This window comes from Cyanistes caeruleus, chromosome 3 (genome assembly GCF_971803275.1).
Source record: "Cyanistes caeruleus chromosome 3, bCyaCae1.hap1.1, whole genome shotgun sequence".
In the NCBI taxonomy this organism is placed as follows: domain Eukaryota; kingdom Metazoa; phylum Chordata; class Aves; order Passeriformes; family Paridae; genus Cyanistes; species Cyanistes caeruleus.
In genome coordinates this window covers 57,987,786-58,012,228 of record NC_141703.1, presented here as the reverse complement: position 1 = coordinate 58,012,228, position 24,443 = coordinate 57,987,786, and the positions used below count along the sequence as shown (strand labels likewise).

Here is a 24,443-nt window from a genome sequence, read left to right as displayed (position 1 = left end):
TTCATCAGTTCAATTTTCTCCTGCACAATACTTTTTTTCCTTCTTAACTTTGCTATCACAGAGATGCTGGTACTGTCAGTGATGGGCTCAGACTTGGCTGGAGGAAGGTCCCGGTTGGAACCAGCTGGAGGTGGGTCTGTTGGACAAGGGGGAATCTTCTGGTAGCTTCTCACAGATGCTGCCCCTCTAGCCCCTTGTCATGCAAACCCAACACAGATATTTCAGCTTGATAAAGTTTTTTAGACCAGGAGACTTTAGAGGGTCCAGGGTTAAAAGCCAGGAATGGCTTGATCATTTACTCTAAGCACAGAAATAACGTATGATACCAACAGTAGTTGTGACATCAATGACGCGTTATATACACCAGCACACAAAAATCTAGACAAGTACACACACTTTTTATATATACTTATTTATATTTTTATTCAAATTTATATTAATATATTTTTTAGATCCTACTTTTAAATGCTTTACTTCTTTTGTTCAGGCATCCATGAGGAATCCTAATGTTTTAAAAAAAGGCACAAAGGCTCTTCTGATGTTATCTTCAATGTTACTTGTTCTACAAGAAAAACTTGACAGAGTTTAAACTGTGGCATTGTTCATTTGCATAACTTATTGATCCTAAAGCAGTTAGACATCTGCTATTTATTGTCCTTGCTTTACTACTGGCCATGCAGGTGAAGAAGATTTTGTGTAATTTTGATGGAACAAGGAGGATTCTCAAGTACATGTTTTACAATAATTTCTCAGATGTGAATAGAAATTAAATATATATAGATCTTTTTCCTTCCCAGAGGAGAAAAAAAAACCCACTAAAAAAAATAAGTGCAGTAGTTTTACAAATGGAGAAAAAACATGATTCTTCCTTTCATGCCAACGTAAAAACGAGGAAAAAACAATTTCCCAAGTGATGAAAATAATCATCCATATAGATAAGAATAGAAACATATCTTCAATGTTTGCATATAAAGAAGTATATGAACTGTTTAGTATATTAAAATCAAATTTCAGCAGTGTCAGAATGCTCACTAATCAATTTCAGATTAATTTTCTTAATTGAAACTAATTCCAGTGATACTTTAATGTTGAACAGCACATGCTCAGGACATAATTTCTTATGCAGGATTTCCCCATGGGTATAAAACACTCTTTTTTAAAGTAGTTAAAAGATTAATGCTCATTAAGGATTAGAGGATTTTCAAGCTTCATCTTTTATAATAATTTTTTCAGTTAGTTGAGTGTCAAGACCCCTGAATATTAAGCTGTCTTTCAAAAAATGATACTGTTCTTCAAAAGATTATTTTTGACTCTTCCGTCTTCCTCCAGTGAAGTAAGTCAGTATGCAATCATACTAATTCATTTCTTTTCAGAGATGACAAGTGTTTGAAAATCTATGTAACAGTGGCATGCTTTTTATTATTGATACTATAAGAGATGCAAAGTTTATTGTCTGAGAAAGACATTTGCAATCCAGCATTGCCGTACAAATAGTGTGCTGTGATAATGATCACATATGCAAAATTAACTTATCTTGATTTACTGCACTTACTTATTTTCCACCCTTTTCCACCTGCAGCATCTTGTTATAAATCCCAATTGAAATTTCTTTCAGATTTTCAAGTTATGATTTTATGCAGTAAATAATAAAAATAGGGACTAATTCTTTGTGGAGATCCAGATCAACCAGCACTTTTTGACAACTGACATAGTTTGCTGTATATGAAGATGACAATTGCATTCTACCCAGATACAAATGTTTTAACCCATACTTTGGAGTACCAAGGTGCAATTTTTACATCATAAAGGTTTTAGCCTTTAATTTGAACCTTCTAAGTTTGGAAAACCACCACCACTTCCATCTCTGATTTGTTCTGTGTTTTCTATTCAGAATTGTTTAACCATGAAGGAAATAAAACACTTCAAAAAGTGATCCTTTCCCCCAAAGCATGTACAGTGTGGGCAGCAAGTCCTCAGCCCTGATGCTTTCACTGTAGAAATGCGCTCACATTGGACTGCATTGCTCATTAATGCGGATGTAAACCATATCACCCAGGTTTCCCTATAGATGGATGAGAGAGGAAGGAACCACTAAGACTAACTCAGAACTTTTTATGGCTTAAATCAGCCTTAAATTTTGTTGAAATATGTGAAGTTAAGTTATGGCTTAGCCAGCATTTAACAATCTTTTTAACCTATTTAGCATGCAGAAAATAGAACATATGCATTTTGTCGAACAGTGTGTGATGTTTTTAACATATAATACCTTGAAAAATTCCTCAGAAAAATCTTGATAATAGAAACAGAGCAATTGTATTTTCCTATAAAAAACACATGAATTGCCAGATTCATTGTCTTTCTAGCCTCTAGTACAAATATAAATATGAACACCATCTCAGACATTTTCTACTACTTGCTCAAAATTTTTGTCATGCTAACAAGCTTATTGGTCACACCACTTTTTGTTTCTAAGCACAAGAACAGCACAAATATTTTTTTCTAGAATTTATCTCATACTAAAATTATTATCTTATGATCCCCTCATCCCAGTCCTGAACTGAAGATAAGGTGAAATTTATTTGATGTTTTCTATATTAATATTGTTTTTACAAAAATACTACCTAATTATTCCCTTATAACCAGAAATATTGCATTGTTTCCATGTGATTTATCTATCCATACCTATACCTATAATCTATATCTGTATCTATATCATCTATGTCTATATCTCTAACTTTTTTATCCTATACCAAGTAAGAATTTTGAACATTTCTTCATGTTTTGAATTGTTGTTAACAGATTGCCTGTTCTGACTAGGAATGGATTTACAGATTTATCAGGATTTTATCTCTGGAACATTTATTCTAAATGTGTTACAACATATTAATAAGTAACAGTTGTCTTCATAGCTTATTCTATTAGTCACAGACTTGACATTTTAGAATAATTCAGGCTGATATTTTCAGTCTTGTTTAGGTTGAAAACATAACACTAACTTTTCAGTTAAGTTTTCATCTGTAAGCGTTATAAGCAGTTATTTACTGATGATTGCAAAACTTATTGTGTAACCAATACATCTTTAAATGTATTTATTACGTTTTAAATATTACTAAATATTTAAATACGTCTTTAAATACAGTTATTCTATCAAGTGCCATGGAATAATAGTTATTCCATCATGTAGTTCTATCAAGTTACACTTTTTAGCAATAAAGCAGGTACTGAAGCTATGTTCTTACCCACTGCATTTTGTTTACAGCTTCAGAAAGCACTTCTAATACATAGCATTAAATATCAAATTCAGCAGTATGGATTTCCAGTTGATAGCTAAGAACTTCACATAAGGCCTAGACAATCCAGGAACTGTCAGTATGCAGGTCTTCCATATGAAACAGAAAATAAAAAATAAACAAATATAAACATAGAGAAAGTACTAGCAACCAAAAGCAAAGACACATTTATACACATATATCACATTTTCATCTAGGCTTACTTGTGCATTTGTGTACACATATTATATGAAGATCTTTGTAGTTAAATAGACAAAATATAGTTAAGCAGTTTTATAATCCTATTCTACGTTGTTTGGCGAGCCACTGCATATTTTAATCTGAGTGGATATGTGACCTATATGAAGTATCTTGATTTTGGACTAAATTTTCTTCTCCCAAAATCAACTGGTTTGTAAAATGATCATCACATCTGAGTACATGCTGTAATTTCCACATTCTTCATTTTTGCAATGGGTTTTAGCAGTTAATGCTTATTTTAAGCTTCATAGCCTGGCATTATTAATCTGAACTTTAAAGAAAGTACAGCTTGTGTCTGTGGGTATTTCCAGTCATTTGAAATTAATTTGCCAAAGGAGCAAATAGCTCAATAATAGTACACAGGTGAGGAATTTATCTGGAAAAGGCTGTGCATACAGTATCTGGTGTATAAAAATCCCTTCATAAATTTCACCAATATGTTCATGTCTCGGGTATCTCAAAGGTCTCAAATTTCAGGTTGTCTCTTACTTGAGATATGCTGGATAACCCTCCTTGTCAATCACCAGTTATTGAGAGATTCTTTCTCTGTTGTACAGTAGGATACTAGCTCTCAAGATAGCCCTTGAAACTGGAACTTATATCCCACAATACTTAGCATAAATAATAATTTGGATCTTTTACACTTATCTGTGTAAAGATCTCTTTACATGCTAACTCTTGGGTGGGGGTATTTTTGAGGTAAAGTCATCTGGTTAACTGGTTGCTTAGAATTATTCTAAACATGATTAGACAAAAAAAAAAAAAAGACATTAATCCAAATTTGACAAAATACCTACATTATTTATGTTAAAAAAAAAAGGAACAGAAAAGAAAAAGATGTTCTTGATCTATTTATGCTGTAATTAATTTAAACTGAAAAGTTCACTTCCTGCAGTGAGTGACTTGTAGAATTCACTTTCCTTACAGATATTTTTCCAGATTTTTTTTTCTTGATGCTACATATTACATTTAGAGCTAATATTATTTTTTTAAGGATAGTTCATCTTCTCTCCTTAAACTTTTTTACATCTCGTCCTCTTCGTCCATCCTCTCATTCCACCACTTACTTAACATTAATAAACTAATTAAATTAATTTGTTTCCAAAATACAAATTGATAATTTCATTTCTTTGGAGATGCATGTACTGCCTTTTGAAACCATCTATACTTGAATGGTCAATTAACTCCATGACTAAAGGAAAAATTAGATGGGCAGTTTGTAATTTTCAGAATGAATTGTTTCTGTCTAGTGATGCATGGAATAATTTTGGTTGGGAACGACCTTTAGAAATGATGTAATCCAATCACTTGTTCAAAGCAAAACTAGTCTCATAGTTAGGTCATGTTGCTCAGGGCTTTGTCAAAGCATGTTTTTAAAATCTCTGAGTTCCGAGACTGGACAGCCTCTCTGGGCAGCTTGTTCCCACGCTTAGTTACTCTCACAGAGAAATATTTATTCTCTCATATTTATCTGGAACTGCCCTTACTGCAACTTCTGGTTGTTGTGTCTTGTCCTTTCACCATGCACCTTTGGGAAGAATCTTCCTCTCTCTTTGCAGGAAGCTGAAAACAGAAATTAAAATTTTCCCTTAGCTTTCTAGTCTCTATGCTAACCAAACCAAGTTCTTCCAGCCTTGAGCATCAGCTGCTCCAGACAATTATCCATCCTGGTCATTCTCCATGGGATGGACTCATTCCAGTTTCCTAGTGCCATTCATGTATGGAGGCAAGTTCTCCAGATGCAGGCTCACAGGTGGCAAGTGTAGCAGCAGCAACACTACCACCACCACTTCGCTTGTCTGTCCTAACCTGGAATTTTACTGCATTGAAAACTAAATGATCATCAGATTTTTATCATAGTAAGTCCCTCCTCCATTAATAGAAATGAAAAAAAAATACCCAAAAAACCCAAGCCAATAAAACTTGCAATTGTGAAATTTTAAAAATTGTGTGGATAAATGACTCCATCTTTTTGTCTTTCTTTGTCTTCTCACCAAATGCAAATAAGCCAAATGATTTCACATATAAACTGCTGCACATAATGAGGGTAATTACCATAAGTCATGTAGTTCAGGCTGAATATCATCTTAAATTCAAGACAAAAAGTTTTTATATATTATTATTAATTAAATAAGGATAATAAATTATTTAAATCTGAAAATAAGATGGAAGCCATTCAGGAAAGAGGAGAGGACACAAAATTTTTTTGTGTCTCAAAGCCTTTGCATGTGGGTAGGAAGTGTGTGCCAAACTTCTGGTAGAGATAAAAGAGCAAAGAGAGATGGTAGGAAATCAAAATAAGAGGTTGCATGTGGCAAAGAGAAGAAGCAAGGCTTTTGAGAAACAGTTTTAAGGAAGGAGTGTGGAAATGAAGGTAAGAATACAAATTAACTGGGATAGAATATGGACACATATGGCCAGGAGGGACAAAAACTGAAAGACAAATAATCAAAGTTAATGGCAGCTTCTAGCAAGCCTTACATGTCACCATGTAGGGTGGGGTTTCTGCTGCTTTATATTTTCAAGACCTGCAGGTCTTGAGACAATGCATCTGAAGGACAAAAAAATTGCAGCCAGCATCCTAATGGTTAAGCAATGATTTTATTGTGAGAACTCTGCAAGATGAACTTGCACTCAAATTATCTTTTTGCACATGCATGAAGATTGCAGTATGTTTCTGAACTCTGAAGTTTAAGGTTATTGTGCAGTTACTCAGGACAAAATGTTTGCTGAAAGGGGGAACAGAAAAAAAAAATCAATCCCAACAGATTAGGATTTTAGCAGAGGGTAGTGCTTATTAAGGGAATCAAATCTCCAAAAGCAGGTGGTCATTTATTAGCTGGTAGCAGTTGGAGTCAATGATGTAAGAGTCATTGCAATGGTATTTTTAGGTGACCTGGGGAAAGTATTCAAAACCACCCTTTTTCTCAGCTCACAGATGACCATCTCAACATATGCAGCATTTAATGCTATTGTTCTGCTGGTTTTATATCTTGTTGGATATGAAACATCTCTTTAATATCTTACTGACATTCTAAATGGCCTTTTCTACAGTTTCTATTGACCACTTGCAAAAGTGGCCACTTTCATCTGTGCACAATTTGGTCTACTCTGCAACAGAAATCAGTTAGGTATCACCTTGGATGGTTTGCTCAGGATGTTCATCCACAAATATAAACATAGAGATGTGCAACAGGGAGCTAATGGAACTGTCTAAAACTCCCAACCAAGAGCTTCCTGTAATAGTAAAATATTTAATTGTGAAGATTCAGTGGAAGACCTTGTATGTCAAAACAGTTGCACCTGCTGTGTAAGTGACTGACTGGGGAGTTGCTGGGTCATATAGAGAATTAATAACTGAAGTGTGCTGCATGTGCACATAGCTGCAGCCCTGATATTATGCTACCCTGTAATTTGGACTAAAGAATGAACTTGATTTTTTGTCCTTATTACTTAGTTATCATTTAAGTCCTGTGACTATTCCCATAAGCTCAGGCAGGGTCGGTATATATTTAGGTTAAATGAAAGCATTGGGTGGGTTTTGGTTGGTTGGTTTGTAATCATATTAGCAATATTGTCTTTTGTCAGATATAATTTGTTTTTCCCCTTTTTTTTTAAGAATGATTTATCTTTGAGGTACCATTTCCATAAAGCACTCTGATTGCACTTCAGATCCAAAATTGTTTGGTATATGAGTTGTTTTTTTCCTCATAAATCTCAGATTTTTATGAGGGAAATAATTCTGGTTAACTTTAGTTATAATGTACAACACAAGACCTAATATGCATTTGTAAATAGGCAAATGTGCTGTTTATATTTGCATAAAATCCTACCCTGGCAGGTAAAACAGCTACTAATCTTATGCAGCTTCTGAAAAGAGCTTACAGAACTCCTTTTCACTTAAGTATATAAAATCAGAAGTTTTTGGGAAATTAGTGCATTTCTTGCACAAACTTTATGTTAAAATATAATTTTACAAATATTCTTAATACTTTTCTGTAATATGCTCTGTCTTTGAAGTAATGATTAGATCTAGCTGAAAAAAATTCTGCTCAAATAATTTTTTGATCCTGGAAAGATTCAGTTACAATATAACATTTTTATTAAAAAAATACATATTTTATCAAGGATAATCCCAGTTTATATAGAAAAAACAAATTTATGTAAAGGAAAATATTGTTATTTGGAAAAACATAATTGGAGGTTATATACCAATCCCCTCCATAGATTAGGATCTACACCCAGACTGGTTTTTATCTTGCACAGCTAGCCAAATATTTCATGATACATTATTTTCATCACAAAGAGATGATATTGTGATATTGATTCAGAGATGCAGCTCAAATGATATGAGAAAGGCTGTCTGAGGAATAGAAACTAAAATTTATAGGATATAATTTTTGAATTCTACTCAGAACTCATTATTTTTATTTTCTGGTTGGTTTTGGGTTTTTTTGCCCCACTCTTGACATGTTCCAAAATCTTCCTTTAGGAAACACTCAAGTCTTCAGACTGAAGCAACCCCTGATGTACAACGGAAGTTCGGCTAAGCACTCAATTACATTTTGAAGAATCACACCTTCTTTAAAAAGGAACCATAAATTCCAACTTATGATAATTTTATTATCCCCATCCTGTTACTAATGTATTCATGATCACAGCTCTTTAAAAATTATTTTATGACAGGATTACTCATCAGCGTCTAACACACTCTTGCCTAAAAACAACAGCATTTTTAAAATATTTACCTAAGACTAATGAGGACTTCAATCCTAAGCTCTGCTTTCAGCAAATGTGTAGGCTTCTGTTCCAAAAATAAATGTGAAAAGAGTTGTTAAATATCTTATTAAAATGATGACATTTGGAAGATTTTAATTTTTTTGAGAAAGAAACGCAATTGCATATCACTTAAGGGTGTCAGTCTAAAGAAGTATAAAATTGAAACAAGTTCTGCATGCCAATAATCATGCAAGCATAGAATAGTTTGCATTGAAAAGGGACCATGAAGATCATTTAGTTCCAATTCCCCTGCAATGGGCAGGGACATCTTCTCTGACCCAACCAGGCTGCTCTGAGCCAAATCAAACCTGGCCTTGAGCACTTCCAGGGACTGGGCATCCACAACTTCTCTGGACAACCTGTTCCAGTGCCTCACCACCTTCACCGTAAAGATGTTTTCCTTAATCAAAGCCTATCCTGAAGCCTAGGTAAATTAAATCTGTAGCTCTTACACCATGAACTGATGTAGTTGCTCCACCATAAAAAGCCACTAAGTTGGTCAGACAGGATTTTCTCTTGCTGAAGCCATGCTAGCTGTCTTGAACCTGTGGTCTGAGTTAACCACTGTATGTGCACAAACCAAGTGGCTTTGTACCAAAATAAGCCCTTCCAGTCATGTGCTTAGAAAGAAATTGTGAAACTGTGGGTTGCTCTTAAGCAGCTGTGGCATTTCTGTTCTGCAGATGACCTTCTGAAGATTTACCAACCAGTTTTAATAGAAAGACTTAGGAAAATAGATCATAACTGATTGCCTTTTTTTGGAACGTGATAATATTTGACTTCAACTTGTGATGTGTTGAAAGCAAAAAATGGGACAAAGAAATGAATATCAATGACAAATTATTAACAGTCTTGGAAAGCCAGATTATTCAGAGCTATAAATGGTCACTAGCAATTTAATAAGGAGGCAGATAGGCTGGTCTGAAGTTTCCTTTCAGTACATATTGCATGCAAAAAATTTGAATGGCTAGAATGTGCTGAACATCATAACTGGAAAGACAAGCTTTTATTAAACCTCAGGATAAAAAAATGCTCCATAAGATAAATAGCAATTTAACTACACAAGTTATATCCCAGAAATGGAAGAATACAATTACATGTACAAACCACTAGTATTTACAGTTCGGTACAAAGTATTTATTTTTGATCACACTATAATTAGTCAAATAGTGTCTAACTTCTTGTGATAGCATTCACAAATATATTTCATATGTGCAGTTTTTATATTCATATTTCGTATGTGCAAAATAGGTTTCATAAAGGTAAAATCCGCACTCCATATCATTCATAAATTTGCAGTAAGTTGGAAAATATTTTTTGAATATACAAGTTTAAGAGTTATTTCTTTTTAAAGAGTAAAACTACCTCATTTTCCAGAGATGTTTTTTCTTAATCTAAAAACAGAATAAAATAAAAATATACTATTCCTCTATCATGCCATTGGCAGGGCAGGGTTAATTTTTTTACAGTAGCTGGGAGGGGCTGTGGCCACAGTCTGGATGCAATTCTGTACCACTTCATGTGCATGCTAGTGGGGAGAAGGGCCAAAAAACCGTGGTGGACAGAGCAGTCCAATATTTGCTAATTGCAAAGGACTTTCTGTATGAATAGTTTCCTTTTCTTATACCATTTTCATTAATATTGTTGTTACTGTTTGTTCTCTTATTTCATTGCTCTTTACAATAAATTTTTATTATCTCAATGCATGATCTTTGTATTTTTGCCTCCAGTTGGAGGGTGGAGAATGCTGCACATGGTTTTAGCTGGAGTACTACACTGAAGAACAAGCATTTCTAAACCATGAGATCTTGGAAGGGTAAAAGGCAGAAAGTTTCATAGTTCTTCTTAAGATTGTATAGTTATTTGCTCATAACTTGGCAAAACTCTCTCTCAGGGACTCGTAACTTGGGAGCACTTCCCATTCATTTGGTTGGCATTAAAAAAACGAGAGTTTAAAATATAAACAACCAGCATATTATAATGGTAATAACACAGAAAGAGAACAGGTTAAAATTCAGAGGAAGATTTCACAGTCATTTATGCTCCAGAACAGAAGAAATAAAAAAAAATGAGAAGATATGCAATCCATGGCTGCATCTTAGTCTCACATATGTTTTGGAAAGAAGCTAATTCAATGTGAATTCCTGCTTTTTGAAATTTATGGGACAATTTCAAACAGAAGTGGAAATGATGATACAGTCAAGAGGGAAACATGAAAGTAATATAAAATATCTTAAAAACAGTAGTCAGAGGCTTAATAACTGGGCAAATGGGAAAAATTCACATCTGGATGTGTATATGCACAATAAATACTGAGAAATAAATTGTATATGATGTCAAAGTGAACAAATGAGATACACTGGAGACTTTCAAAGGTACAGCAGGCCAGAGCAGGACTGCTGCCACTGACAGATCAAGGGCTTGATTCATTGTGTATGGCCCAAAATATAGGCCACATTTTCATTCACTGTCATGGCTGCTCAGGGGGAGATTAAATTGCTGGAAACATACGGTCACTTCAGGTGCAGATCTCCTATGTAGAGATGTGTGCATGGTTTTTGAATTCTGAGAAGAAATTATTAAAAATGGAAGATGCCAAATATAACAGCTTATGTTCTGGATGTGATAGCTACACTGGCTCCCCACCAGATATTCATTAACAATGAGAAATTAAATTATTTTGGTGTTGGTTTGTCAAAGTTGTGAAGGCATAGTCTGGTGCATAAACCAAAATGATGCCAGTAATCAAGGTTCACCAGTTTTAATTAAAGTGAAGAATAAACAAATATCCAGTTGTCAAAGGGCATACTTTGGAAAGCAAAGGAAGCAATCTGTTAAGCCAACAAGAATGAAAACAATGAAAGGATTTGTAGAAAAATCTTGGAATGATTTTAACTAAGAGATGTGAAAAAAGATCTGGTATTTTTTAACCCTGAAAAAGTGCTGAAAAGACAAAGGTTCACATCACTTTTCTTAATAAACACTTTAAACAAGAGGTCAGAGAGCAGAAGAGAAGCAGGAGTTTCAGTAAGGATTTTGGGTTGCATTTTTGACATAAAATAAACTATCCGTATGTATTCCTTTGTAGGTACTTAGAAATTGAATATATTGTGGGTTTATATGTGTGTTTATATTGCCAAGTTACCTGAAGTGGGGACATTAAAAACTTCATTCTTGAAACTTACAGGAATTTTGCAGTTTTTGTGATATCTGGAAAATGTCAAATAAAACAACCAAGAGATGCAAAGACTTTTAGAAAGTTGCACTGGCAAATACATAGTGAAAAAAATGGAAAATCATCTCATTTCCTTAGGACGCTAACTTTTCTGAAGGTGAAGTCAGATCAGAAAGTAAGGAATGAAGTAAGAAAGGCAAAAAAATTACAATACTAAACATTGCTAATTAAAGTAAAATAAATTGCATATTTCCTTCAGACATTAAAACTGAAAGAGGAAAGCAGAAGGGGATCCCAGCTCTTGTGTAAACTGGAATGAGTCTAACCAGATTTACTGTGGCTTAAAAACTGAAGCTATAATTTGCTTCTATAATTTATTTATAACTTTCGGCTAAAGAAGTAAACCAAAACATGGAAAATAAAAATGAAGACATGTATATGGAATTCTATCTGTCCAGATAGAAATAAATGTAGAGAAGAACTCACTGAAATAAAGAGAAGTGGGCAAACTCTGTCCCACAACTCAGAAGTTACTGGGACATCCTATTTCATCTGATACAAAATTGAGTAAGTTTGCCGAGCATCAAGTGATAAAACGTGAGTGAAAAGACAAAACCACTGTACCTAAAAATGACCACAAAGTCATCTTAGAATTGAAAAAACTATTCACTTTAACCCAATAATATGACTAATACCTCTGCCGCACCTTGACTGGCAGCATCAATTACTAAAAATTCAGCTCAAGTGTTCTAACAGAAATCCAAGGTAATTACAGTAAATTGACAGGATACTTAATGAATTATATTTTTTTCCAGTTGAAAAGAGAGAATCAATGGCTTACAAAATAGTTGTTCTGTCTCTTTTCACTGAAAGAAGGAAAGGAAAAGAGAGACTAACAAGATAAGATAGTACGCACTGAAACAATCTACAAGCCACTATGCTTGCCTGATATTTGGACCAGGTGTTGGCTCATGACAAGAAGCAGACATGACACAAGTGTTAAACATATATTTTCGTATCCTTTCTTCAACATGTAAGGAACATTTTTTAGGGGGATTGTTCAGGTAGAAAAACAAGACTAAAAAGATTTATTTCAGTTCAGATTGACTTAAACATTTGATGAACCACATTTTCCAGCTTTACTCTGAAAGCACAGAATATTGTTCGCTACATTGCTTTTTTTGTTCTTTTCTCTACAGACCCTATGAGTACTTGTCATAGTTTGAAGTCAGGCATTCACTAAGAGCTTAAAAAGCATTTGGGAAAAGTTTGTGTGATTAATTTCACGTCATACATTATTCTGTAAAAGCAGGAATATCAAATCAATATTCACTATTTTAACTATCAATCTGTTAAAAAAATATCTTAGAAATAGCTCTGCTGTTTGAAAATTCTTTACCTCAGATCTTGTTTAGCTTCCAGCATTTCAAACCAATGGAAACAATCTCAATTTTGTCATTTTCTAACTACTTAATGTTTTTACTTTTGTTTCTTAATAGCAGAGTAGGAACAGAGAAATTGTATCATGTGGTATCATATCAACAACTTCATTTTTAACCAACAGGGTAAGAAACCTTATACCTCTTAGTAACTGAATATAGTAAATAGTACTGGAGTATCTTAGTTCCTACCAGTGCTGTAAATAATTTCTTGATGTGTCTACATTGCTTAAAAAGGTGCAGGGACAACAACTTCCTACCAAACCAAGCAGTACAGAACAATTTCCATCATTACTTAGATCACATTCCCTTTGGTGCATTTGTTTCAGACAGAACACTCTGGAGCCATCAGAACAGGAGGTGAGTAGTAAACTCCCAGATCAGAGGGCCAGTTCTTGAACCCAAACTGGTCCTCTTCTATTTAGCTGTATAAATAGGAGCCCATTCTGGTCTGGGTTCTCCACGCGGTCACAACTTCCAGGGCACATATACCTGCTCTTACAAGGGGTCTTCCATGGGTTGTGGGTGGACATCTTCTCCAGGGACTGGAACACCTCCTTCCCTGCCTTCTTCACTGATCTTGGTGCTGCAGGGTTGTTTGTGTCACATATTCTCAGCACTCTCTCACATTTCCTATTACAGAGTAGTTTTTACTCCACCACCGGAGGGGTCAGCTTTGGCTCTCAGTGGGTCTGGTTTGGATCTGGCCTGCATGGGGTCTGTCAGACATGGTGACAACTTGTTTTCACAGAAGCCACCCCTGAAGATCCCCTTCTACCAAAACCCTGTAACATAAACTCAATTGCAAAGATTAATAGTTTCTTAGATATTTTGAAGGGTGTATATATAAGTAACAAAGCTGAACTGGGAATCAAAATAGGATACATTGCAGTGCCTGATACTTGTGTGCCATTAAATCTTACGGCAAAATTGTTCCTACGTACATAGGATGTGCCACCCCTTGTACTGTGGCATGTAGTGGTCTTTTAAACTCACAGGGTATTTATAGATTTCTTGCTGTCAACAGTCTAGTTAAAAATCAGTTCCAGAACCTGACTAGTTTAATGTTAAAATCATTCTTCTAATAATGATCTTAAATGCATTCATGGTCTGTCTGTATGAAGTGATTCATGATATAACAATCACTTTTTGAGTGCCTACTTTACGCTACCTGATTTTTCAAGATGACACATACAAACTCAATGATGTTTAATGAGTGCAGTCAAAAAAAGATGAGCACTAAAGATTAATTATAGACTGCATTGAATAGTCCATTTCTTCCTTTCCTAACTTACTGTTTGATACCTCAAGAAATTAATTGAAAAAATTATATTCCCCAAATGCAACAGTACTCCAAGTAAACACTCAAGTGAAGATTCAGTCAAGGGCAAACTTTCTAAATAATCATTACATTGTTGCTCTTGAATTCTGAGAAAAAAGTCTACTGGCTTGACATTACACATTTTTTTTTAATATTCATTGCACCTCCTTTTCAAGGTTATAGGGTCAACTAGCTAATCTTAGTGATTCTGCAATCAATATTGAAAATGCTGAGTTGTGTTCATGTGGGGGTATTTGAGTTTTGTTTATTTTTTCTTACCAGAACAATATCCAACAACAGCAAGCTGTTTGGTTGAATTAGTATGATGATAGAGAATTCACAATTTTTTATTTTTTTTTGTGATGGACCATTATATATAAATTATATGCAAATGCATATGCTCAATGAATCAGATAAAAAAATTAAAAACCCTATTAATTAATCTAATGTAATGTAATCTAATGTAATGCCCATCCACTAGAAATATATCCTTTGTAAAGCCACAGACATGTTTCAATTGTCTCTAGTTATGAGTGTTTTGGTATTCCATGACCCAGGGAAAGGGGAGGCTAATAATCTGCATCCATCCATAGTACATTGAGTTGTGGTTTTATTAAGGAATGTGATAAGGACAGTTAAAAAAAACAAATATTCAAAAAGTTTAAATTGAAACTTTGATTATTGACTGAGATTATATTAGGGCACCACTGTTCTTTTGAAGGTGCTATGAAATAGGAGAATTTTTGTAAAAATCTGCTTGCAAAGGGCTGCAATGAAGCAAGATGTTGCTGGTGATACAATTTATTTGGAGGTATCACCCTCACCTGGTGTTCCCTGTCCGTCTTTCCTAAAGTGACTGTATCCTTTCATTCCCAACAATCTAGTCACAGGGGTAATTCCACCATATCTCTGTCATGTCAATGAGATCACAGCCCTACAGGCATGCACATGCCTCTAATTCCTCATGTTTATTCCCCCTGATGTTTGCCTAGAGGCAATTTGGACCTCTCCCTGCTGGCTGGAGTGGCTGGAATTCCTTTGTGCTTCTCTTCAGGTGCTCTCCTGATGACTTGCAATTTCTTCCCACTCTCTCCTCATCTCTTCTTGGCCCTGGCATTAAAGTGGTAGGAGAGGGATGGACTGAGGGCTGTTTCCTCTGGGAACTTTACTGTTCTCTTCACTATGAAAATTCAGACATCTCTTGTAACAACCAAATGTAAAAATAGTGTAATGGAACGTTTATTATGTCAATTATTTTAATAAATTACTGATGGTTTTTTCTGTTTCACAAAGCAACAGTTAATAAGTCATTTCATGAAGTTGCTGAAAAAATAGAAATTTTACAGAATTTGTACATACTTTAATTTATATATATTTATATATACATATATTTGTATTTATATCTTTTTCTCTATATACTGATTAAGAGTATTTTGGGCCATGATCCTCTATGTGAAAAAAATATCTCAAAATATGCCTTAGATGTGAAAAGATTAACAGGTTTTATAATAACTCCTGGACATGGACCCCAGACATGCTTTTGAGAGGGAAACAGATCTTTATAATGTGGTCTGTGGTCCTGCATATATTATGGATAATTACTTTTGTTACAGTTATAGATAAGGATTCATTTTTATTAGTAGAAATAAGCAAAAATTAATGGAAATAAATCTGTGAAAGTTGTGGAAAGTATGGTAACCATTTATTTTTAAAGAAATAATATGAATGTTTTGCAGCAGCTTTATTAAATAGTCAGCTGATCTGTACTCAAAGTTCACAAAAAATCGTATTTCTAAATGTCTGCCATGATGAATACAATATATTGAGTGTACAATGCAACTTCATTACTGTTTTGTATCTTTCTGTATATAAAGAAACATAAACCTCATGATCAACTTTCATTTAAAGAAAGAATATTTTCCGGATTTTCATCTTGTTATTGAGATTGTAATTTTCTTTCTTGCAGAAATTCACACTTTCTTTTTACTCAATTAAACCGTTAAATTTGATTCCTATGCCAAATCTCATGCCTCTGAATAAATGTGAGAATCAGCTTTGGCACCTCTTCTGCACAGCGTACAAAGGTTTATAGCATTATCACCTGCAGTCAAGGTCTTCACATTGCTGCAGTTTCTGTTTAAATGCTTATAAAACTAATATAGAGTAGAGTCATTCTCTCTTGATCTCCATTAAGCCTGACATGCTTAAACAGATGAATTGACTTTCATATTATTGGAAAGCCAGGTGGTAAAAACCCATTTGATCTGATCCTTTATAGAAAGTAGAGTAGAATGGGACTACAGTTTATGAAATGACATATTTCAAAATAAACACCTGAAATCAGATTTGATGTTCAAAAGTCAAGGGTCATTTTCAGAAATACTAAAAATTTACCAGTTTGGATACAGAGTATCTTGAAGTTCTGGAAAAAAATAAATCCATTCTTTGAAAGACAAGGTATATTTCAAACACTATATAATCTTACCTAGACTGAATTTTCTACAATAACCTAGAGAGGCAATGGTGTTTGAATGTAAATTTTCATGGGTGACACACACAAAATATAATACACCTGTAGGTATATTCTATACCTATCGTATAAATATAATCTTAGTGCACCCTTGTTGTGGTCTCTGTAACACTTGTAATACACTTAAGTGCTTTTTTTTTTTAACTTTTCCCTGGTTGACAGACCTACCCAGACTTGGACCTAAAAGCAATTCCCCATAAGCTGTAAATTAGTGTGCCACTAAACCACTGAACCCTCCGTGACACTATCATGGTTTTAAACACAGCTGAAAATCAAGCACCACACAGCTGCTTGCTCAACCCCTCACTCTCTCCCCTCACACCCCAGGGGAAAGGGAAGGAGAATCAAAGTAAAAATTGTATGTTGAGATAAGAACAGATTAATAGTTTAAAATTAAATAAAATACAGTAATCATGGTAAATGTTAATAAAAAGGGAAAATTAAGTGATGTGGAATGCAATTGCTCACCACCTGCTGACCAGTGTCAGAGCCCCTTTCCCAAACCCAGAGAAGCTGCCCTTCTGGATAACTCCCCCAGTCTACATACTGGGCAGGATTTTCTGTGATGTGGACATCCCTTTGGTCAGTTCAGGTCACCTGTTCCAGCTGTGCTCCCTCCCAGTTTCTTTTGCATCCTGCCTCACTGTCAGAGCATGAGGCAATGGAAAAACATCCTTGACTTAAGACAAACACAACACAGCTAAAAGCAAAAACATTAGCATGTCATTAACACCATTCTCATTCCAAAACAAAAACACATCACTGTAACAGAGAATGAGAAGGAATTACCTTTTTCCCATCTGAAACCAGGACAAACAGTTGGGTCTGAAGAATATTGTCAATATGGGTCTAGTCAATTGTGCCCTCTGTTACATAATGGAACAGGTTTTTGATGGGAATGTTAGATGGTAAGGATCACACACTTAGATTGGTTTTATTCTCCAAAGTAAATTACTTTTATATCTAGTATTTTGATTTTACCAGGACCCATAAGTCATTCCTGCAAAGTTGATTTCTACTCAATGAGATCTAAGCCTTGTCCTCCCAGCTGGTCAGACTCAGCTGTGGTTAATCCCACTTTGAGAAGTGCTCCTCTAAGCAAGTACTTCCAAAATTTGGAAGCTTTGCATTATTCTGTGTTTGGCTTTTTCTTCAGCTGCTGGTACTGGGCCAGGTACAGCTGCATCACCTCCTCAGGTCCCTGCTTTGGGGTCAAACCCTGGCCTCACCAGTACAGCTGCTGTGGCCTGGAGGAATGGAATGAAAGGGTGAGGTTTAGCTACCTTAAGAGCCAGAGCACAGGTGCCAGGCTGGAAGTGCAGCCTTCGACTACAGTAGCAACTGCTGTGGCAACTGCCAAAACTGTGGAGAGCCTTCCAGAACCTTCCAATGGCTGTCAGAGAGCAGATCCTTCCAGGTCCCTTCCAGCTGAGATGATTCTGGGACCTGTACCATGGCACCAAGCCTTGTTTTCCCTTACCTTTTTGTCCCTTTGTCCTCTGCAGGGTCGCATCATATAGATGCACAGCCTAGATGTAGTTCCCCCAAGGTCAGCGCTCCTTGCTGCCCATTCAGGTGTCCTCATCCTCCAGCCAGGGCCTCACTGGCTCTGGGAGGGAATCCAGCCGGCCCAAGCCTCCCTCCTGCTCTTTCCCAAGTGCAGTTTCCCTTGCATTGCCAGGCAGTATTCAGGAGTCAGCAGAAACAATCCCACTGAACTGTGCAACGAGGCCTCCACCCTGGGCACACCTGTGATTTCCCCACCCATCCCAGAACCTTCTGTACCTTGGCTGGCCCATCCCATCCTATCCCAGAGCTCCACAAGCCTGGGGCAGGACAGCCCATCTGCACTGCCTTGCGTTGCACTGCATTTATCCGCCAAGCTAGTAATTTTATCATGGAATATTATCAGGCTGCTCAGGCATGGCTTCCCCTTTGTTAACCCATGTTTATGGTTTCCAATCACTGTCATGTCCCTTGTGTGTCTAGAAAGGTTTTCCAGGTTTATTTGCTCTATCATCTACCCAAGGACTTAAGCAAAGCCAACTGGCTTGTGGTTCCCCAGCCCTTCCCTCTTCCTCTTCATGAAAATAGGATTGATATCTGCTTTCTCATAGTCCTTAGGAATCTCACCCAATCACCATGGCCTTTCAAAAATTACTGAGAGTGGCCTTGCAATGATGTCAGTCAGCTCCTTTGACTTTTATGGGTGAATCCCAAGTGGAGTTACTTTCCTTGCAAACATAGCTTATTAAACCAAATAAATAAATAAATAAATAAGTTATATCAGTGTATCATAAAATGGAGCTCAACTTTCAATACAATAGACTCTGGACTGAAATATTTTCTTGCTTCTTCATTAAACAACATTCAATCCCAACACTTTAAATCCAATTGTGCATTTGCACAGTAGAACAAAACCAGAGCTTAAAGTTGCTATGGTTTCCTAGCAAAGGATAAATGACTGAAATTATATGGGCTTCAGAAAAAAAATGGTGATTTTACAAGGGTTTTTACGTTTGTTTGCTTTTTTGCTTGTGAATATTAGCTGAATGACCCTTCTTTTTTTTCCTCTCACTGCCTCAAGGATTTCAGGTGCCTGTCTCAATGCTGTGGTAGCTAATTCTGAGATAAACTGTCCTGATGACCCCTCCTCAGCCCACTGCTTAGTTCCAAGGAGCAAAGCCCCTGACATTTTAGTTTTACATGTGATCTGTTTGACTACTGTGTGCTTATGGCATCCAGCAGAAGTGGTATTGTTTATTCAGCTCCTGCCATCGTAAAATTTACAGTGGAGTCCAGCAAACTGGGATATGTTTGTTCTCACTAAATAGTACTTGCTTTTCAATGCAGAAGCTGTGTTGTTGCCGTTGACAACCACAGCCTGCTATTAGCATGCAACCATTATGTTGCAGAAGTATTGAACACCAGATGAAAGTGTTATTTGCTGTTAATTTGTAAACAATGCATAGCATGAGCATCAACAAGGAAGATTTTCTAGGAGGAAAGAAGGATTTAGGTGCCAAAACCATTGTAGATTCTGTCAGGCTTAAGTTGTCAGACATAAAAATACACATATAGGAAAACCATTTTAATTATCATGATAGATTATGTAGAAATTTTACAAATTCAGAAAGAGTCTGCAACTTCCAACTCCATTTTGTCATTTAACTTTGGACTAATTAAACACCAACAAAATTATACCAAGCAACTTTTATGAAATGTTCATTAATAATTCTCCTGGTAGAGGTAGTCACATCATAACTGAATGCCAACCCTTCATTAGGGACTGGAAAAAAATTTCCCTAATAGAGAAATTAACTAAAATGCCACAGAGTGTTGTTGGAATTTTTTAACTGATCATGTTGAAGTCACTGATGGTACAAAGCTACCCTCAGTGGGATAGAGGAAAGTTGATAAATTTTAGAGCAACAAAATCTCATAAATTGTCCTTTGATTTGAGGCAACTAACTTTTAATTGGTGGTAGCAGTTGGAATTATAAAGCACTAACAACCTACATGTTTAGAATTTACTTAAATAATGTTAGAATTGGAGAATGGCAATGAGTTGAGTCACCTACCACTACAAACTGCTCCAGATCTTGGCCAACTAAACACATCAGAACATTTCTCTACATTTCAAAAACACAAAAAAATACATTGGCCAGACTAATTTATCATGTTTCTTGTGATTTTTAAATATTTTTATGCACCTAAATGGAATTATATTAGATAAAGACCAAGCTTTAGAGCTACTCTAGATAAAATTATGAAATATTGAACAACTAAGGTCAGAAGAGTTCAAACTTTTCAAAATATTCTTCTATTTACCTCAGTGGACTTAAGATAATTTTCACCTAGTGCATAAAAAAATGAATACAAATCTGTCCTGAGGTGATCATCCAAATCTTTTCAGAAGCTAAGTTATCCTCTTCAATTCCTCTTGCTAGCATTTACCAGACTTTTGCTGATAATCACTCAGGGCTTACAATTTACTCTTATTAGAAGCTACAGGAATAGGTTCAAGAGGTGATAGACAAGATGCCACATAGATGAAATTCATATTTGTGTCTGATTTCCAAAGCTCTGTTCAAGGAGGTCTGAAATGAGAGTCTCAGAGTAGGCAATGCACCATCTTTGTGATATCCTCTGTCCTGTACTCACTCCTTGGTGTATCTCTGGAGATACATGTGATCCCCCAAGTCGGGTCATTGGCCAGTAGTATGGGGCTATTTCTTCATTACCATCAGATAATTCTTAACCTTGAGCATTTCCATGGGATTCATCCACATCCTCTGCAAATACTGTGGTTAGTTTATCATCTTGCCCACATACCAGGTCACTAGAAGTTGGCGTTGGTACATATTTTTCTAAGGACTTGAATATCACAGGATACTGTAGGTCATATAAGCACATCCTTCAGAATTTCCTAAATATACCACAGTGCATGTCTCACATATGCCATGACAATGTTGGCCATCTGGAGTGATTGTTTTACTTTGCAGATCAAATTTGGAGATAAGATACTAGGTTCTGTGCACAGGATATGTAATTCTGTCCCAGTTCCAGCCTTTGCCGGAATTCTTCCCTGATGTCTGTTTTCCTCAGACACAGGTAAAATCTCTGTTGAACTCTCTCTGCATATGATCATCCCCCTCACAATCCAGGTAACATGCCATCCAAAACTATGAGTGTAGTCAAGGGGTGATACAAAAAGTAGCCTTATCTGGGTTGTGGGTTGTGCTTGAAGAATATAGCATATTATTATATGTTATAATTATATTATATATATATAAAATTATAATATATTATTAATATATAAGCCTCTTCCAGGAATGCTTGTTATGAGCTGGTTTCTCAATATGGATATTAGTCAAAGTGTGTGTTCCTCAGGAAAAGGTTCATGCAGTTGACAGTGATGATAGAATCAGGTGTCTGATTCTACTGGACTATTGAACTCTGACTAAATGCATGTGCCTCATCTGCAGTGGTGTTTAGACATGTTGTAAATTCCTAAAGTAGGGTAGATGAATGACACTCAATGAATGACATTACATTAATACAGCAGTTGGCCAAATGGGACATTGATAACAATTTAAAAAATATTTTCTGCTCTAGAAACCCTAATGCATATAAGGATGGGCTTGTGATGTCTAAGTAATTTCTTTTTTATCACTTATAATCTAATGAAAGCAAAAACCAAGCAACCCTTGTTGGTGGATAAGGAGTATGGAGATTACAGGAAATAATTGGAATTACTGAAAGTGATAGTCTGAAAGTATGAGAGTTAACTACTGACACATCAAAGGAGTCTCTGTCAGCAATCATAGTGGCAGCTAAGAAGGAACGAGAAGTGGATTCTTCTGATCTGAACCAAGGCTTCAAACTGTACCCTGTCAGTAAAATCCTGGGTGGTGGAAAAAGTTGTGCCTACTCTTTGCTGATCAAAGTCACACCAGCATTTGATTATGTAATAGATTTATTTCAAGACTAAGTTATTTTTATTGAATAAAATAGAGCTAGAATTAACAAGTACTATTAAAGAGGTAAATAAATCCTGAAGAATAAGTGAGGGACCGTATGACAGTAAATTTGGATCTGTTATGAATTCAATATGCACAATTGGAAAGAGGAAACATTTCAATTGATTTTGAAACAAATGGGCAACCCATAGAGTTTACCACATTGCTCATATAAGTATGTGCATGTTGTGAAATCTAGATGCCATGAAATAGTAGAAGGCTATAAAGAGAGCAGTTACAAAGTTAAATAGGATTAGAGATAAAGGTACTGCTTAAGTTTTCAGCAGGTGTGTAGTCATGAAAGTCAAAGATAAACCGTGCAGTGATGACAGAGACAAGTCCATGACCTAATGCATGGTCAAAAATAATACAAAGGTTAGAAAAATATCAAAGCTGATAGAATAATAGCACCAAGAAGAAAATTATGAAAGATTGAAGCATGATTTCCTTTGTTCTTTAATACCAAAAAAGTAATGATACTGCATTTCTAGCTGAAAATACCAGGTAAGAACAGTGTTAAGCTCCAGAGTGAATAACCTTACCTATTTGGAAAATTAAAGAAAAAATACATATCTCTGATTCTAAAACTCTCATTATATTGCCTAGTTTCACTTTAGTCTGTTAGGGTTCTTACCAATTTTATGTTTCTATTGTCTTTGAAATAAAAAAGAAAACTAAAAATGAGATTGAATGCAGCATGGATTTGCTAAAGTTTGTTGAAAAACGTTAAAGAAATAGAAGAAGATAACTCATTCTTTTTGATAAATTATTTTTTAGACAAGAGAATTGTATTAGGATTCATGTATCTGGACTTCAACAGAAACAGCACCAGATGGAAATTATCGGCCTATGTGAAGAAAATGAAGATTTGTACTGGATAATTGATTATTTAAAGAACTGTTTGAGATGTTTTTCACCATATGTAATGACAGAAAGGAAACTATCATAATTAAATGAGGCTAACTTTGGAATAGTTGACACGAGGAAGACAGAAAATTATTATTTAATGTTTTTACATGTAGGGGAATTTATTATTTATTTTTTTTTACCTCTTAATTACCTCACTTGACAACTCTAAGTTGAGAAACCACTGTGAAAACAGAGGACTAATTAAATGCACTAGGAAAATGAGAATAATCTTGAGGAGCAAATCAGATTAAATTTAAGAGCATTAACTCAAAATTATCTGAAAATTTGATTTCACTTACAAATTATGAGATTTTCAATTGAAAAAGAAGAGGAGGAGAAAAGATTCAAGCTACCCATCTCCAAGTACAATGATATTTAGTTCAACTCTTGGATGGCACATTTTAGACATTTACACCAGAATTGATGATCCCAAACTCCTTTTGCAGTCAGCAAAGAGAAATAAGCACTTTTAGGAAGTGAGGATTTTAACTAGTTTCAGGCATCTGCCTTGGGATGAGATGAATTGCTCCCTGAGACTTTCTTCCCTCTGTGAAGCAAGAATAAACTCCTAACTAAGGTTTAAAAAAAATAAAAATGCAGTCTTCTTGCAGTCAAGAGAATACTATCTTAGTTGGCTACAACATGTCATCAGATGTTCCAATGAAAATGGTAAATGAAAACTTAGAATGTATTAAATTAGGCAGTAGAAACAGAGCAATATTGAAGTTATCAAATACACACGTGAGTTTTCATCTGAAGTACCCTGAACAAGATCATGATCAGAACATGATCAGAAGAATCAGGAAAAATTCACATGTGAAACTTTTTCAGTTTATTAAATGGATTGACAATACACTTGACTTGATAGTCCAAGAAACTCTATCCTGTTAAAGTCTCTGATATTGTATAAAGGATGCTATTGTTTTGTGAAATATTTCAGCAAGTAGAAATTAGCGCCTGCAGAGAAAATGTGTAATAATACTTTTGCAAACACTAGTGCTTCAAGAACCGTCTTAAGTAGAGAAAATGATACAAAATTTGCTACAAATTGGATAAAACCTAAAATGTTATCAAATTTTGGGAGCATTCACATTCTAAAAGAAAAGCGGAAGTGAAGCTTTAAGATTCAGTCCCATTCCTAATTAAAAAACATGATAACAATCTTTTATAATGAAAAATTATTTTCACATGAATTATTTAATTATTTTTACCCTAAGTTAAAATACTAATTAGTAATT

At 35.2% G+C, this 24,443-nt stretch overlaps 1 long non-coding RNA gene across 2 annotated transcripts; it reads right to left on the bottom strand.

The window, feature by feature from the left end:
- Positions 1-444: 444 nt before the first annotated feature.
- On the bottom strand, positions 445-18,584 carry LOC111933480 (uncharacterized). Of its 2 annotated transcripts, none has more exons than XR_002866754.2 (5): positions 18,058-18,575; positions 8,279-8,334; positions 5,018-5,093; positions 3,240-3,379; positions 445-2,321 (listed from the first exon to the last, which is right to left on the bottom strand). It is a non-coding gene; the product is annotated as an uncharacterized LOC111933480 (long non-coding RNA). The 2 variants fall into 2 exon arrangements; XR_015284572.1 differs by lacking the exon at positions 445-2,321 and adding an exon at positions 13,416-13,708 and having other exon boundaries at positions 3,144-3,379; positions 18,058-18,584.
- Positions 18,585-24,443: the final 5,859 nt, after the last annotated feature.